Source organism: Lagopus muta, chromosome 14 (genome assembly GCF_023343835.1).
Source record: "Lagopus muta isolate bLagMut1 chromosome 14, bLagMut1 primary, whole genome shotgun sequence".
NCBI lineage: Eukaryota > Metazoa > Chordata > Aves > Galliformes > Phasianidae > Lagopus > Lagopus muta.
In genome coordinates, this window is record NC_064446.1 from 11,507,003 (window position 1) to 11,523,029 (window position 16,027).

Sequence of the window (16,027 nt, forward strand, 5' to 3'; positions counted from 1 at the left end):
GCGGCACAACACAGGGGATAGAAAGCCTGAGCTTAGAAATATTCTAGAAAGCAGCCCAGCTTACCCATGCACTAGATTCAGTGAGCTCTTCTGTGCATCACCAGCTTCTTGAAAACATCACCAAATTCAAAAGCAAAAATACTTTAAAACTAAATGTTCACTGATAAACAGAGCACAATGTTGAGATGTGAAAAGTTTTCATCTCCATGAGGAACCAAATGACCTCTTTTTCCAAGCGGAGGAGCAGATGGATGATGACCCCAGCATTCTATCTCTATGAAAAAACAAGTCTCTGTTTTTCAAAGGCTACAAAAACAAAGATTTTTAAGCTGTACTCAAATTTAACAGAACAGCAGCTAAAAATGGCAGAAATCAACCTGGGGAGGTTGGGGTGGGTCATCTCATAACCAGCATGGTACAAAGCACATCCACGCGCAACAGGATTGAGAGTAGCAGACAGAAGCAGGGAGGAAGAAGGTGTTCACAGGGAAAGGCACAGGAACACAAAGCAGTGCTTGTGCTAGCCCTGGTCTGCAGGCCAGGAAGAGTTCATCTCTGCAGTATTTAGACCCAAACTGAGAAGAAGCACTGGCATTCATATAGCATCCCCTTAGAACTTTGGGAGAGTGGGAGACTGCAGCAAGGGCATGCAGGGAAGGCCTATGAATTGGCAAGGTTATTGAAAAGGAAATTGGGAGGCTATTTGCTGTGTTTACCAACCTGTTGTTCAAAAAATTTAGTGGTATGTTTCCAAACTACCCTGACTGCACTCAGCAAAATTCCCTTGTTAAAATCAGTGAGAGAAAAGCTGTAAGCTGCACGTAGCACCAGAAAGCTGCAGATGAAAGACAAAGTTCCTGTGCATTCTCTCCCTGCAGTTACCTCGTAAATCCAAGTTTGTCATTAAGCAACACCTATCTTGCCAAAACCCCTGGGAAAGCACCAAGCAGCCGTTAATTCATTTCTGACATTCGCTTGGGAAATACTTCTGGGGCAATGAGCTGCGTGCTGGCACGAGTTCAGCCTCCTTTAGGATGCCAGTGCCAGTGGCACAGAGGCAGGGAACCAACGCTGGGCAGCCACATGGATTGCCAAAGACAAATGGGCTCCGATGGCGCGCAGAGCTTTTAGGCTGACACCTTCCTCCTCAAGCACCCCTAAGGGACCTGATGTAAGCAGATAACAAAGCCTCAGGTTCTCATAGATGAAATAAAAGCTGGAGTAGACAGGAGAGAAGGTTGGTTTTTTTCCCACTGCGGTGTTAGAAGGCTGCCCCAGGGGTTTTAATCAATGCAAGTGAATCTTTTATATTTTCCTCCAGTATTCCCAAAATAATGTCAGTGAGACAGTGAGATGCTGGCACTTTCGCAACATAGAGTGACCATTTCCTAGCAAGCTTGAGTTGGTCTTTATCAAAAGAACTGAAAAAATGCATTACAACTTCAAAGAGAAATAGTAAGCAAGGAAACAGAAGCAGCAGGATAACATTAGGTGGGATTGTTGGCTCTCAGGACAACTTTGTATTACTTTTCTTTTTAAGCATGAAGTGAATGAAGAGCAGCATAACCAGAGTTGCTGGTGCAGAAACATACCTGCAGCTACCCTGGACCACAAGAACAGCAAATAATTCCAAAACGTACATACCGTCAGACACTATCTAAAGGCATTTCCAGATCCAGAGTCTCCTCTCATGAAGGACACACCTTCCTGACCATCTGCTTCATCACAGAGCCTACAAAGCTCTCCATGCATTCAAGCAGCTCCTAATGCACCACCTAATAACCTATCACCCAGAGGATCTGTGCATGCACACTGCGTCCACACGTCACATTAAATAAGGAGCAGCAGACCACGTTACATAACACCTTTACATAATCGCAAACACCTGAACAACCTGCCCCTCCTGCCTGCAGGTCTGCGCGCTGGATCGCCCTCGGCCAAAGGAAAGGTGGGCAAGGAGCCTTCCAAAGCCATGCAACAACTCCCAGTCCTACCTTCAGCAGTGAACTGGAGAATCTATTCCTCCAATTTCCTGCTTGTAGCGCTCGCTTTGAAACGCAAAACAAAAGAACCGCCACTTCTTGGGTTCTAAAAGCTGCAAGCAACACCAACCCTTCTAAGTCACCTGCAAAGGGGGGCAAATAAAGGACAACACGGGCACACGAGTCACAACTCCTCAAACAAAACACTAAAAGCCTCCAGGAGGCACCATAAGGAGCCAGCCGATGTCTTCACTGCACTCCAATTTCAGTGATTTCAAGGGGGAAAGACAGAGGTAATTCCTCAGCAGCAACCAGCATATTGCAACAGCTGTACCTCTGTTAATCACAGAGCTCGGGAGCAAAGTTCACGCACCGTATTACTGAGAGGCGAAGATCTCTAAAGAGCTTTCACTCTCAGTCATCTCGCTGGGGTTCTTTTCAAATCTTGACTCTTATTTTTCATTTATCAGGATCATTTTGTTTCAAACTGGCATTCGGAATACAATTCTTCCTCAAAAGAAAAGTAGTCTGTAATACCGGTCTGGATCCTCAACTGATACAGAGTGCCACGAGAAGTCAATGGAATTAGGTTAATTTATACCGAATGAACACTACTAAGACTTCTCCTCTTTGAAACGATGCTGGAAGCGGGACAACCGTGCTCATTTACAGCAGATGCTCTCACAGGGCACAGCAGTTTATCCCCACGCACAAGGAATGTCACAGAGCACACGTATCCATTAACAGGAGCTCAGCAGCAAACCAATGTACGAACGTCACCACGACCCATTCTGCACAGCACACAATTGAGAGCTGTTCATTTCTCTTTCCAATGAGCCACTACGCGAGTGTTGATTTAATGGTTCATTTATCAACCCCTCTGAATATTAAGCAATTCATTTTGCCTTAATTTGGACGATTCAATTTCACCCATCCTTTCTCCCCTTGAAAAATGTGAACTGGAGAAGCTGTTTTAAAAGTTGACTTCACAGGCAGTACTTGGGAATCCACGGGAGAATGGAAGGTTACATGGAATATTTGGATAAATATTTTTATTTTACTTTCTTTTTCCCTTTCTATTTTACGCTACACCTGAAATTCACACATGCTAAAGCAAAGACACCCCAACGAGCATTCTTAACACTGCAGACCGAGATGCATCTTCTGCAGTATCTGCCACCAGACGAGAAGCCCATCAGAAAATTAAGCACACAGTCAATACAACCAGCAGCCTTCCTCAGTGTCACAATTCTTGAGGAACCGAGTTCCTCTCTGAAAATCCCTTACTTTCCACGAAACTTTGTTGTTGGAATATACATATATATATATGTTAATAATAATAATACCGCGTGAAACACCCACGCAGAGCAGCAGCATCTCCTGCTCAGAAGTTTGCATCTCGGAGCGATCCGGCAGCGCAGCGCAGCGCACACCGGCACAGCCGCCCGGAGCTGAGGAGCGGCCGCCCGCAGACAGCGCACCTGTTGGGCAGCCCGGCCGCGTCCCGGGGCTTCCCGTGGCGGAGCTCCGTTCTCACCCCGGGCGGCTCCATCCTCGTCCGGGATGTTAGCGCCGGGCTCGGCGGCTCCATCCTTGTACTGCCGTAAGTCTCCTCGGGAACCCCCCTGTACGCACACCGCAGTGCTCAGCCCCGGAGCCAGGCGGCATCTCCCGATGCGAAGAGCCGCTTTGATCCCCGGAAAGGGGAATCAAGAGCCGCCGCGCGGAGGGACGCGCGGGGCAGAGCTACCCCGGCTCGGCGGCGGACCCGACGGGTCCCCGCGAAGGGCAGACGGGGCCGAAGCCCGAAACTCCGCCAAGTGCGAGGCTGCCTGGCCGCGGATAGGGCAGGGCGCAGCCCGGCCGTCCCCCTCCGGGCGCTGCACTCACCTGGACGCCGGGCGGCCGAAGGGGCGGGGGTGGGGGGGTCGGCTCAGCCCCTCAGGACATCACCGCCGCCGGGGCCGCCGCCGGGGGCGGGAGCGCGGGGGCCGGCGGCGGAGCGGCTCCTCCGGCAGCGGGGGCGCGGCGCTGCCTCACGCCGCGGCGCTCAGCCGCGCCGCCTCCGACACGCGGCCGCGGCGCCCCGGCCCCGGTTGGGGGGGGCAGCGGCGTCGGAGGCGGGCCCGGTTCCCGCGGCCTCCCTTCCCTTCCCTTCCCCTCCCCTCCCGCCCGCCCGCCTCGCCCCACCCGCTCCGCTCTGCCGCGCCCGCCCCCTCGGGAGCGCTCCTGATGTTTCTCCCCTTTCCTTTCTCCCTTTTATGCCTTCCTTTCTTTTCTCCCGTTTTAGTCTCCTTCGCCCCACTTTTCTTCCACTCCCCTCGTTTTTCCCCTTTTCATCCGTCTCCCCATTTATCCCTTCCCCCTTTTTTTCATTCCCTCCCATTTTCCCATCCCCCTTTTCCCGTCTCCCTTTCCCCCTCATTTCTTCTCCTCCCTTCCTTCTTCCCCCATTCCCCTCTTTTTTCCCCCTCCTCCTTTCCCTCAGCCTTCTCCCTTCCACAAGCTTTTAGCAGATCAGACCGCGGCCAGCCGCCAGCAGCCTCTCTCGGAGGAGACGGCCAGGGGCTGTGGTTAGCAGATGGCCCCGGGGGAGCAGACTGCACGCAGCGGTGTGCATCGCTCCACATCTTCCGCCTGCACCAGCCCCGACCCGGCGTGGCTGCCACCGGAGGGCACCTCCATGGGCATCCTCCCTCCCCCCCCCCCCCCCCCCACTCCACCCTTGAAGGTTTTGGATAAATCAATAAATCAGTGCGTTTCTTTCCGAAGGATCCAGCACAAATGAAGGAAGCACGGTTCGTTGCTCACTTAAGCCCCCCGCCCAGCGCTGGGTCTGCAGTTCCCTGAACACACAACGTGTAAAGTGGGGGCATGGCATCCCTGAGGCAGCCTGCACTGAGCTCCCAGCGCTGCTACAAAAGCTTCGGTACCAACAGGCTTCACAATTCCCCTGTTCGAGTTTCATTCATTACAGAAGGGACCAGTGGAAACACTGTTATCACCTTAAGATGTTGATTCTGTGATTCTGTTATTATTTTGCCACTGTATACAAATGGTTTGGTTTTATAAGACCAATGAATCCTTTTTCTCACGTTCTGGAGCTAAAGATCAAAGTTCACAATACACTCAGTGCTACTGATTGATATTCACTACTGTCTAAAGTAAAGTGCCAAGATTTGGTTGACAGAATCACAGAATGGCTTAAGTTGGAAGGGACCTTAAAGATCATTGAGCCCCAACCACTGCCATGGACTGGTTGTCCCCCACCAGCTCAGACTGCCCAGGGTCCCATCCAGCCTGACTCTGAGCACTTCCACGGATGGGTTCATCAGAGGTCTGTAAAACCAATGCCAGCAGAATGACGTTAAGCAAGGCTAAAGTAAAAAATCAAAACCTAAGCTGAAGATGTTACCCTGTTTTAAGTCTCCTTCCCAGTCTCCAGATTGCAGCCAGATCACTGATAAACCATGGAACACCTTAAGCAGCAGTAGATATGCACAAATCAGAAAGACTGCGTCTATCAATTTGAATTGTTACATCTGGAACTTCAAGTTAATCATTGGCAGCATCACTCTCGGGAAAACAGCCCCAGTTAAGTACGAAGCCCCCTCAGATTAATTTATAGAATGATAGAATATCCTAAGTTGGAAATGGCCCATATGGATCTGCACAGGACCACTCAAAAATCAGACCACAATGCATGGAAAGTGCACTAAGTCCTGCCCTGTACACACACCTCTGTGCATGCACTCCTACTTGTAAGCTACATGGAGACATTGCTCAGCCTTGCAGTGTCAGAGGTATGCCTGTATGACTATTGCTGAAGAATTCAGCAATAATGCAAGATATGTTCATAAATATATATATATATATTTTAAAATTACTGGATTCAGCTGGCCAGCAATGGCAGGGAATGCTAATTCTACTTAGTTACAGGAAAAAGCAATAAAAGCAAATATGTTTCCCTAAGGCCCAAGCCAAGAGTGATGAAAAATCCAGGCCAGCAAACATATTTTGTTCAAACCAGTCTTCAATGTCATCTCTTTTCCCACTGAAAAATAAAAGAGGAAGCGAACCTAAGGCAAACTGAAGTATAAACAATACTCCCCAGATCTATTAATTGTACCCAGACATAGCCTCAAGCTGGAGAAACAGGGACAGCCTCCACCCCAAAACTGGGCAAGTCCTACCCGCAGCTCAGACGTGCCACAAACACAAATGCCATACCGCCTTAGCCAAGAGTATTTAAAGTTATGAGGTCAGTGATAGCAGCAGCTGCTGCTCCTGACCTCAAGGGAATCACAGTTCTGCTTAACACAGATTCCTGTCTTCCCATTTCTCACTGGATTTCTGTGATCTGGGTCGTCCTCAGAGCTGTGGGAGTGGGTTCATGCTCCTGCCATGGCTGCATGTGGCTGTGTGGCCAGGGGACAGAAGGAAAAGGCAGAGCAGGCTGAGAGAAATCACTTGTCCTGGTAGGGATGGCTCTACTCATTTTCCCTGCCTTTAGGAAGGAACAGCTGCTGCTCAGGTTTGCCAGCACCCAGCATTCAAAAACCATGACTGAGAGACTCAGAAACAGGATGATTGTCTATAAAAGAGGCTGATACTGGGGGTGAAGGGGGGGGAGGGAGGGGGAACTGAAAGGAAAAAAAGCCTCTTTTTATTTAGTTTGAGTTACTGTCCGCAGGGATCTTCTCACAAGCTTTTTTCTCAGTTCATGAGGAGCAGAGATCCACCCTATATATTTTTTTCCCCTTCCTTTTTAATGAATGCTGGGATTCTAACATAATCAACTAATTCCAGGAGCTGAGCCTTGAAGATAAAAAAAAAAGTATACCATGTCGCAAAGCTCACAATGCAATCTCATTGCATTGGAATTGGCAGCAGTTCACTTGGCTCTGGAAATAATAAAGTGGGAGACTGAAATGACAAACAAACTGGAGATCCAAACCCAAGTGCCACCAGGGAATGCAAAGCAGATGGCCAGCTAAAGAGGACCAGCCCAAAGAACTGCTGTAATCTTCCCAGTAAGATTACTGACAGCATCTGTGGTTGCCTCCTTCCTATGAGCATGCCTGGCATGGTTTGGACCTCAGTGTCCTTGTCACGAGTTATTAAGACAAGTAAACAAGCTAGGGCCCTCTCTATTGCAAATCACTTGTGTGCACCCTCTCGTAGCAAATGTCAATTCAAGAGCATTGGAGAGCATGTAAAGGTTGGGGAACAAACTCTGCAAACTCACATGCTACCTTGCAACTAACTGATTGATCACTTAGCTACTGTGAAGATAATATTTGTATGTGCTTTTAGGAAGAACTGATTATGCAGCATGCTTGTATTAAAATATCTGCTCTGTTTCAATGTGCCATGATGTTATTTTGTCAGAAGAATTTGTTTAGAAGCTGCAAAATTAAGTTTGTGCTAACCAGGGGCAGGCGCAATGAAAATTAGATTTGGGGACTCCCCATAAATATGCAAGGGTGAGCATATGAGATCATATGTAGCAATTCATTTTCTGAAAGAGGCAAAAAACTAAATTACATTGTCTTCTGTCACATCCAGTTTGCTCACCAGAGGGAAGCACATGAAGATCAGCTGTGACCATGGGAAGTAAGCAGCGTGGTAACAACACCCTGCAGAGCTCCACTGGGACTGATCCTTCCTGCTTACCCCAATCAATGCATTGGTTTATTGGAGAAGAAAACAATTATCGTACTGCAGTTTCAGACTGCCAACCCCAGCAGATTCTCTCTGCTGCCAAATAGGATTTCTCCTTAGTTTAGCACTTAGCAAGGCTGCCCAGCCTTCTAGCATACAGTCATTTTCTCCAACTTTGACCCTTTTCACCAGCCTGGGAACACAACACTGAACCCTAACTAAAACTATATGCTCCTCTCTCTGGTTGCTTGCAGAGAACTGCTTGCAGTTCCTGCTTGCAGGATTTTGAACTCTGGATTCAATGGGAGAAGTTTCTCCACAGGCACCTGCAGCTAAATCCTCCCCATCGTAATGGTGCATGCATCTCCACTGCCTGTTGGTCTGAAGTAAGCAGGATATCATCATCTGGGGATGACAGGGAGTCCCTCTTGGATGAATGCAGCACTCCTGTCCCCCTCTCTCAGATTGGTGCATGACAGCCTGGCAGCCACAGAAACGCACGGAGTGAACAAGGTCTTCCTTCCCCACCAGCCAATAACGATAATTACACAGGCAAGCCTATATTAATTTGGGTTCAGTCCTTTTCCCTCTCAAATTAACATCCATTTGGCTGTTGGCGCTGACCTTATCAGAAGCCGACCCGGCATCACAAAGCAAAAATGAGATTGCTGCTTTCCCTCGTCAGGGGCAGGCCTAACGAACACAAGCAGCCAGGGCAGCTCCCAGCATGGCTGCAAAGCTCTGGGCAGCAGGCCTGCGCCTCGGCAGGTAACTCAGCACAGAGCACGCAGAGCTGTCCTGCGGGTCACCACATCCCTCTGCATGCCTCCTCAGCTGCAAATGCCCTCAGTCCCACTGATTTCCGTTAGCTGGCCACTCCTCACCCTGTTTCTACAAACAGAGAAAGTAACTGTTTACAATTCCCGACTCCAGGCCTTCTGCCAGATAACACTTGCAGATGCGCTGCCAAGGCAAGCTTCATGCAGGAAAAAGAAAGGAGAAAAAAAAAAAACAAGCATAAATGGCAGATGAAATAGACCAGCTCCGATTCTTACCTTCAGAAGCAGACTCCACTCCAAGCCCACAAATGCTTTTACTACGCTGGAAGTCTGCAAACTATTTTTAGTTCCCCTCTGGGCTGCCATATAGGGCCAGCAGCCCCCTGCCAGCCACCGCTGATCTGCCCAGCAGAACTGCAGGCCACCTGCTGCTGGTGAGTCACCCTGTGTCGCGCTCACGCGATAAAGATAGGCAAAGCAGAAATACAATTGCTTCTTTTCCTCCATACCCCGTGCGTTTATGCCTCCCCGTGTTCGAAGCATATAAAATCCATGCAAAGGTGATTACATCTGATCACCAATTCACATTCCCTTCAGACCAGAAGCTCTAAGAGGCGATAACTATAGCAGAAATATTCTTGTTTAGAATTGTGACATGAGGATATACATATACATATATGCATATACATGCACTTACACATGTAAGCATTCATCTTCAGAGTGACCGTGTTCCTGAACTCTCCTGCTCTAGTACATGCAAACTCTTGTTTTCTGAGAAAACAAGAATGGAAATTCAGTGAAGCTCCATCTTGATCCTGTCTTGCACGTGCTGTACGAAAGAACAAGCTTGGGAAATAGGCATGTCTAGGGGACACTCAGCCCAATGGCATGGAGAAGTGAGACTGACCACATGTTCCTCAGACAAACCTTCAGGGAGAAGGCAGAGGTAGCTCAGTGGTTGTACAACGGCTGTACTCCCCTTTGTTTGCTTCCCAGCCCTGCCCTGCAGTGACAAACACGCAGGTAACAGCCCCCTGTTCTGCACTGGGAGTCTGATTTAGCTGTCCCCCCAAGCCATGAATTTCATCCTTACAAGCTGCACTTCAAAACTTTTAGGAGCTGCAATAAATAGCTGCTAGGTCTGGCTTTTGATCCCTGGAAGATCTGTATTTTCTTTCTTTCCTATCACTCTTTTTTTATATTTTTTTTTCCAAAATGTGAATTTTGTGTTATTTATGTAATATATAATATGTATATCAGTTCATGATGGCACTCACCATTCTTGCCCTTAGCTTACCCTACTGTCCTCACTCTCTACATCTTAGTCACTCTTAGTAAGGACAATGGAAAAATGTCCTCCAATATGAGTGGAAATAAGACAAACATTTACAGAAACCTCTGAAAACAGCTTTAACTGTCATGACAAAATAAGTGCAATATGGGAAGCTGTACCCTTTAGATTACTGATATAACTATGTAAGCCTGTATGTCACCCATACAGAAAAACATCCAAAGTATTCAGTGGATAATGAAAAACTTCCTGTCGGTTTATAAAATGATTGTATTGATTGTATCCCATTAGAATGATTTTTAAATATATGATTCTCCTGTTCCCAGAGAGCTCTGTAGATTTTCAAATACATTTCTGTAGAAATGATCTGTTGTGTTGTTATGTTACGTTTTGTTTTGTTGCTTTCTTTTTTGTTCCCCTCTCTATCATCTTCTGTTGATCTGGAAGAGGAATGGTAGAACCCAAGGAACTGTCCCAGCCTGTCTGGCTCTTTCTCCAAGAGGAGCTGGGTTAGATAGCAACAAATGTCAAGTTTTCCCTCTTTCAGCAGCTTAGATTGTGTGCCATATAAAACCCTCCAAGAGCCAAACGAAGCTCCTAAAAATTTGTCCTTGCATGTGTTCTAGGCTCCAAAAAGAATTTAGAAATGTATTTCAAGCCCTGCAATTTAAAATAACCCCTGGTAAATCAACATCTCACCACTCAGAATAACCATCTGCCAACACCAACTCTGAGCATTTCTCCACCAAATAAAAGTGAAATCCCGGGGTCCATTCCTCTCTATTCCCAGCTGCATCTGCAGTTTCGGGGGGGCCCAGCCGAGCCGTGGGATGTGGGGCAGCAGCCCTTGAAGCTCCGCAGTTCAGGCAGCCCCGCGCTCTGCGGTGCTCTATTCCCCCCTAGTGACCGGATCGCTCCGAGGGCACTGAATCAGCTGCAGCCTTCCCGCTCCTCAGGGCTGCTGCATCCCCAAACACAAGCAGGAGAAGCTCTGGCTTTGTGATTCAGGAGTCCTGCGACCCATCCAGACAGCTCCCTGGGCACCGTGACCATCTCAAGGGACAGAAACAACCCATGCAATGAACTACAAGCCAAGCACAAGGCTCAGCTCTCCTCACCACCCCTCCAACCACAGCCCAGGCATGCCACCAACATATCACCTAACACCATGGATCTCTGTATCCATGAAGCAAAAAACGAGGAACAGAAAGAAAAAAAAATCCAACCCACATCAGCACGTCTGCCTCGAATCCCAATTAGAAAAGAATTGTTTGCCTTAATTCTAAATGTATTTAGAATATGGAGCATATATTTCCAAAGGATGTTTTGTATTTACAGCGTGTCTGTCGGGTTATACTGCTGCAGTGTAATTGTTTTCCTGCTGAGAATTATAGCAGTGAAGTTACTCTGGGTGCGATTACAGCTAATTATAGTTTCGCTTCAGAATTTAAAGGCTCTCCTGCAATGCTCCCTCCTTTCCACTTAGACTCCATGGCCTCGGAGCACATCTTGGTTGCTGCCCATAATTGGAGTAACGGAGGTCTGTGAGGTCACTGCCAGCTCCGTGGCGCTTGGGTGCATTTGAGATTTAGTTGCTAGAAATGGATAAAACAGTACAGTAACAATGTGAGGGGAAATCCCTAACAAACACCCTGCACTGAGACCAGAGGTGAGACAATCTCAGCCAAATTTCACCTGGGGGCAGCTTTAACCATGAGAAAGTGGCACTCCTCAACTGACCAGGTGATAGGCAGACTGTAGGCATGAGAACTGTGCAGAATTTGTACCCAAATGGGGATTATTTTAACAAAGCATGTTTGTACTCAGTTCATAGCTGAGGAGCAGGGAGATGTTCGTCCCTGTGCACAGACCCAGCACAAGATGACTGCTCTGGTTTAAGGAGGGCCCTGGGAAAGCCTGGCTGAGGCAGTAGGAATGGTATGAATTCACTGACTGCTCCCTAATGGGAAACACTTCTTGACGTTTTTCATAACTGTAGCTGTTCTTTTGCATCTAAATCCACAAAATCTGATGCTAGAATCAGGTTTTCTTCATCAATCTCTTCCTTCTGCCATACCTCTGCCTGTCACTGCTGATATTGTGAGCACAGAGCTGAGCTCTAGCCACATAGGAACATCTCACAGGCAGCTACAACCCAAAAAGATCAGGGAGCCCATCCCATGGTGAACCAGGTGGGGCGGCCTCAGCATGAGCTCAGCACAAAGCACACTGCTGGTGGTGGAACCACTCAGGCCCTCAAATCCCTGCAGCTGGATGGAGAAGGGCTCTGGGGCAGCCCCGATCTGTCCGCATCCAGATGGTGCGGCTTTGGGAAGAAATGCACTCCACTGCTGAGCTGCACCATGTGTTTCCAAGCAAAATGTCAATGAGTTTTCCAGATAAAAATGTTAAAAATGTATGAGCAACAACTGTCGCACGGAATGGAGCTGATAACCCTGGTAGGGCTTTTTTCCTTTTGAAAACAGGGTACATCATGTTTAGAACCAACATGTTCTTATGCAATTATAACTTCATCAGGCTGAAGGTCGGGAAGAATCATTAAATCTGCACTTGACCTTGTAACAAACCTTTGCATTTCGCCTGGCTGTCTCTGATCATACACAGCCATAAGGCTGAAGGTAGTCAACAGCAGAGAAAAGCAGAGTCTCACTCTGAAGCCATCAAAAAGCAGAGGATCCCTTTTTTTGTTCTGAGAATTTGCTCCAACAACCAAAATCAGCTTCAAGCTATAAACAAAGAAACAAAAACCATCACAACCACACCTCATTTTATTATATCCTGTTCAGCTTTCAAACACTGACCCTTCCAATTCTGTTTGATAAATTAGAGAGTCTCTTAGGATATCATATTTTCCCCCCAGAAACAGACTCATATAGGAAAAAAGTCACTTTAAGCGTATTTTGGTCAAACAAATACATTGAGATTTTCAGGTCTCCTATTATCAGATATGTCCTCTGACTGCCATTTAATTTCAGCCATTTTTCCTACACATTCTCTAGCTTTTCCATATCCTTCCTAAGTTTCAACAGAGCCTGTTGCCATTTCAGACCTGGTTTTAACAATATTGCACACAGAAGGAAAATTACCTCTTTCCTGTTTTTCGTTACTTGACCGATCATATATTTAAAGGCCATACAAACTTCTCTTGCTAGTCCATCACATGGTGTTGATGGACAAGGAAGGGCTTTCAGTGCACCTTTCTTCCCACGGGCATTACTTGTAAATGTAGGGCTGTGTCCTTGGGCAGACCAGCATCTAGTTTGATGGATTCCTCATCATCTTTATCAAAAGATTCAGGTTCCTCAGTGCCATTCTCCCTTCCTCTTCTCAGCATATCACTTTCTTGATCTTTGTGCTTAGCAAATGTTTTCCTCTTGTGTTTTGCCATGGATCACCAACACAAACACTGGAGAGCTTTGGTACTCTGACTTCACTTTCATCTTCCCCAGAAACCACAGGTCCATTCAGTGCCAGTTCTCCATTGAGAACTACTTGTTAAGCTCTGTCAGACACCTCTTAATCCATTTAATGTATATTCTAATGTCATTGAATAGTGCTAATGTTTAATCAGCATGTTATTCAGCACCAAGTCAAACACCTTACAAAAGTCTAAATGCACTAATTTTATACAATCGTTTTTGTCAACCAGACACGTAATATAATCAGAGAGGGAAATTAGGTTTCTTTGATAAAGTTTGCCATAAAGCCATGTCGTTTCGACTATTTACTAATTCAGTTCTGCACCAGCTTTTGAATTATTTAAACCCAAATGATTACAAACTAACTAGCCTAGTTGGGTCTTAGGAAATACTTCTTCCAAACAGCCGTCTCTCTGAAATGAATACAGATGCTTTTCTTGTGACTGAGTGTTAGCTCACTCCTGAGGCAGCTTTTTGTTTCCAGCAAGTGGACTTCTGCCTTTTGGAAGCTGGACTCTGGTGCTGCCTGCACTGGATGCCTGTGCCTTTTCCTCCCAGTGCCTTTCACAGCCACCCCACCAGCAGTGCCCCACCAGCACTTCCAAGGGAGACAGACAAAGAATCAGTCCCACAATTTTCATTGCAAGAGCTAAGAAATGACTTTTGTCGAGAGCAAAAATACAACCTGTGGCAATCCTGCATGCACCTGACTGTACACCACCCTTGCTGCAAACTGTAGTGTGATTTATGGCCCCAGGTATATCTGTGCTTTAACTACATTTGGACAAAGCCATTGGCTCAGTTTTATGGGCATGGATGGAGATGTTTAGAAAAGGATTCAGCTGCCCAGATATTTTTATGCCTGTTTTCTACACAAAGTTCAAGCACAAAGACATGAGTATCTTTGTGTCAGGATCCACCTCTTCTCATTCAGACCAGGTTACCTGAAGGAGCCTGAAGGTATCTGGGACCCCTGTTCCCTTTGCCTGTTCCCCACCTTACTCCTTTAAACAAGCTCATTTTGTCCTGCCAAAAACCTCATCAAATAACAACAAAACCTCCAGGAATTCAGCAGAGAGCTGATGTTTTGCACATACACACACAATAGCTTCTCGGAGCTCCTGCTGTTATTCAGAAATCACACAAAATGAAGCTGATGCAGGAAGTAAAGCAAGGGAAAGAGGTGAAACCTTCATACTTCATGAGCATGCCTCATTTGCTCTGCTGTACCTCAAAAACTATAATGAAAAGAGCAGGGGGGAGAAAAGAGAAATGAAAGAAAAAGAGTAAACTATATGCCAGCCACTGGAATTATCACTTAGCTTTTGGCAAAATATTGACTTCTCAAAGATCTTCATCAGATCTTGTAAAAAGTACAGCCTCTAGCTGATAGATCTTGCATAGGCATTAAAAGGGGATGTCGTTGGAAATGTAAACGAAGGGAAATGGAAAAGAAGGCTTAATTTTAATTAAGTAACCTGCATGTATGTCTGCATTTGGTCATGGCTCTCTTGAGATTTGGAAAAGAAGGCTGCTTGAGGGCTTGAGTTTTGTTTGCTTTAAATATTCATGGCATTTCAAACGTCTTCTGTGCTGGGCTTGGTGGACTTGATCACATGCAGTGGATGCAGCAGTGGAGCTCCTGCAGCACACACCTTGACAGCAGTGCAGCCAGTGCCATGCAGCCAATCCCTGCCCTGCTGCAGCAGAAACCTTCCCATGGAGGATCTCTGGGACCCTGTGCAGGGGCTGAGCACTCATACTCATTTTGGGAGCAAGATAAATGAATGTACAACTGTCTGTATCAGCAATCCAGATGTTTTAAACTGTTTTTTCTTCTGACATTCAACTGTAACCTGGGTTTTTTCTCAGCCTTTAGCCCAACTACTGAAGCTAGGAAGGAGAGCGCTATGGACAAGTGGTAAGCAATGGGGGAGAAGAAGAAGGTATTTGTTATCTAGAGCAATAATTTATCACTTCCAGACAGTGCGGCAGGATAAAGAATAGTCTTGTGGATAAAAAATTGATTTGAGACTGAGAGAGGCAGGTTCTGTCCCCACCTGGCAGATCTTGGACCTGCCAAATAGAGACATAAAATGGAAAAAAGGCACGCTGTCCCATATGTTGTCTGGGGGCAGTCCAGTGAGATAGGGACACACTGTGCTGCAAAGCCCCAAGTAAAATCCCAAGGAAGAAATCTGCATGACCTAAAGAATCCTGGACTTTTTCATCATAAACAATGCGCCATAAGGGATGCTGAGATATTGTACACACTGTATGCCATTTCCAGTTTCACTCTAATCACGAATCAACACCAGTTCAACATTAAACTAGGATGAAATTCCTTCATCCAACTCGTTGGCATCAGGCAATCCACTCAATAATCTCTCCCTGAGACTCCTTTTTTTAAGAAGTGATTTTTAAAAATCACTTTAAGTGATTTAAGAATCCTCCTAAATGTCAGCTGCAGGCAGGGGAAGATAGTTATTGGTCTGTTTTTAGAGAGAATTTTTGGCTCAGCTTCTTCTTCCTACCCTGCTCATCACTGATGTATTTTTAAATGAATCCTAAAATACACACCAGGAAACTCTATTAAATAAAAATCATGAATGGCATGCAGACTGTGCTATTACTGTGCATAAGAAGATAACAAGACTCAAGAGACTGCCCTTTACATTCTGCCGCTCTTGCTGACTACAGACCTGGCCCAGCACATGCACGTGCCCCATGCTGAACGGAGAGCATCACGAGCTCTACACAACACGCTTGGAAAGAAGTCAGAGGAATAAGAGATCGGGGAGAGAATTGGGATCCATGAGCCACAGCTCTCGGTGTGCTCAATTAGCTAAGTGATTGGTCATGCACAGAGAT

General features: G+C 46.6%; 1 protein-coding gene across 2 annotated transcripts in view; it reads right to left on the reverse strand.

Annotated features, from left to right (window-relative positions):
• Positions 1-8,825, reverse strand: part of SGCD (sarcoglycan delta) — a 309,270-nt gene extending 300,445 nt beyond the window's left edge. The window contains exon 1 of one of the 2 annotated variants that reach the window (XM_048961004.1): positions 8,702-8,825. The gene's annotated coding sequence lies outside the window, so the exon portion shown is untranslated. Of the gene's footprint in view, positions 1-3,872; positions 3,913-8,701 lie in introns of those variants that run through there. The other variant, XM_048961005.1, reaches the window with a different exon arrangement.
• Positions 8,826-16,027: the final 7,202 nt, after the last annotated feature.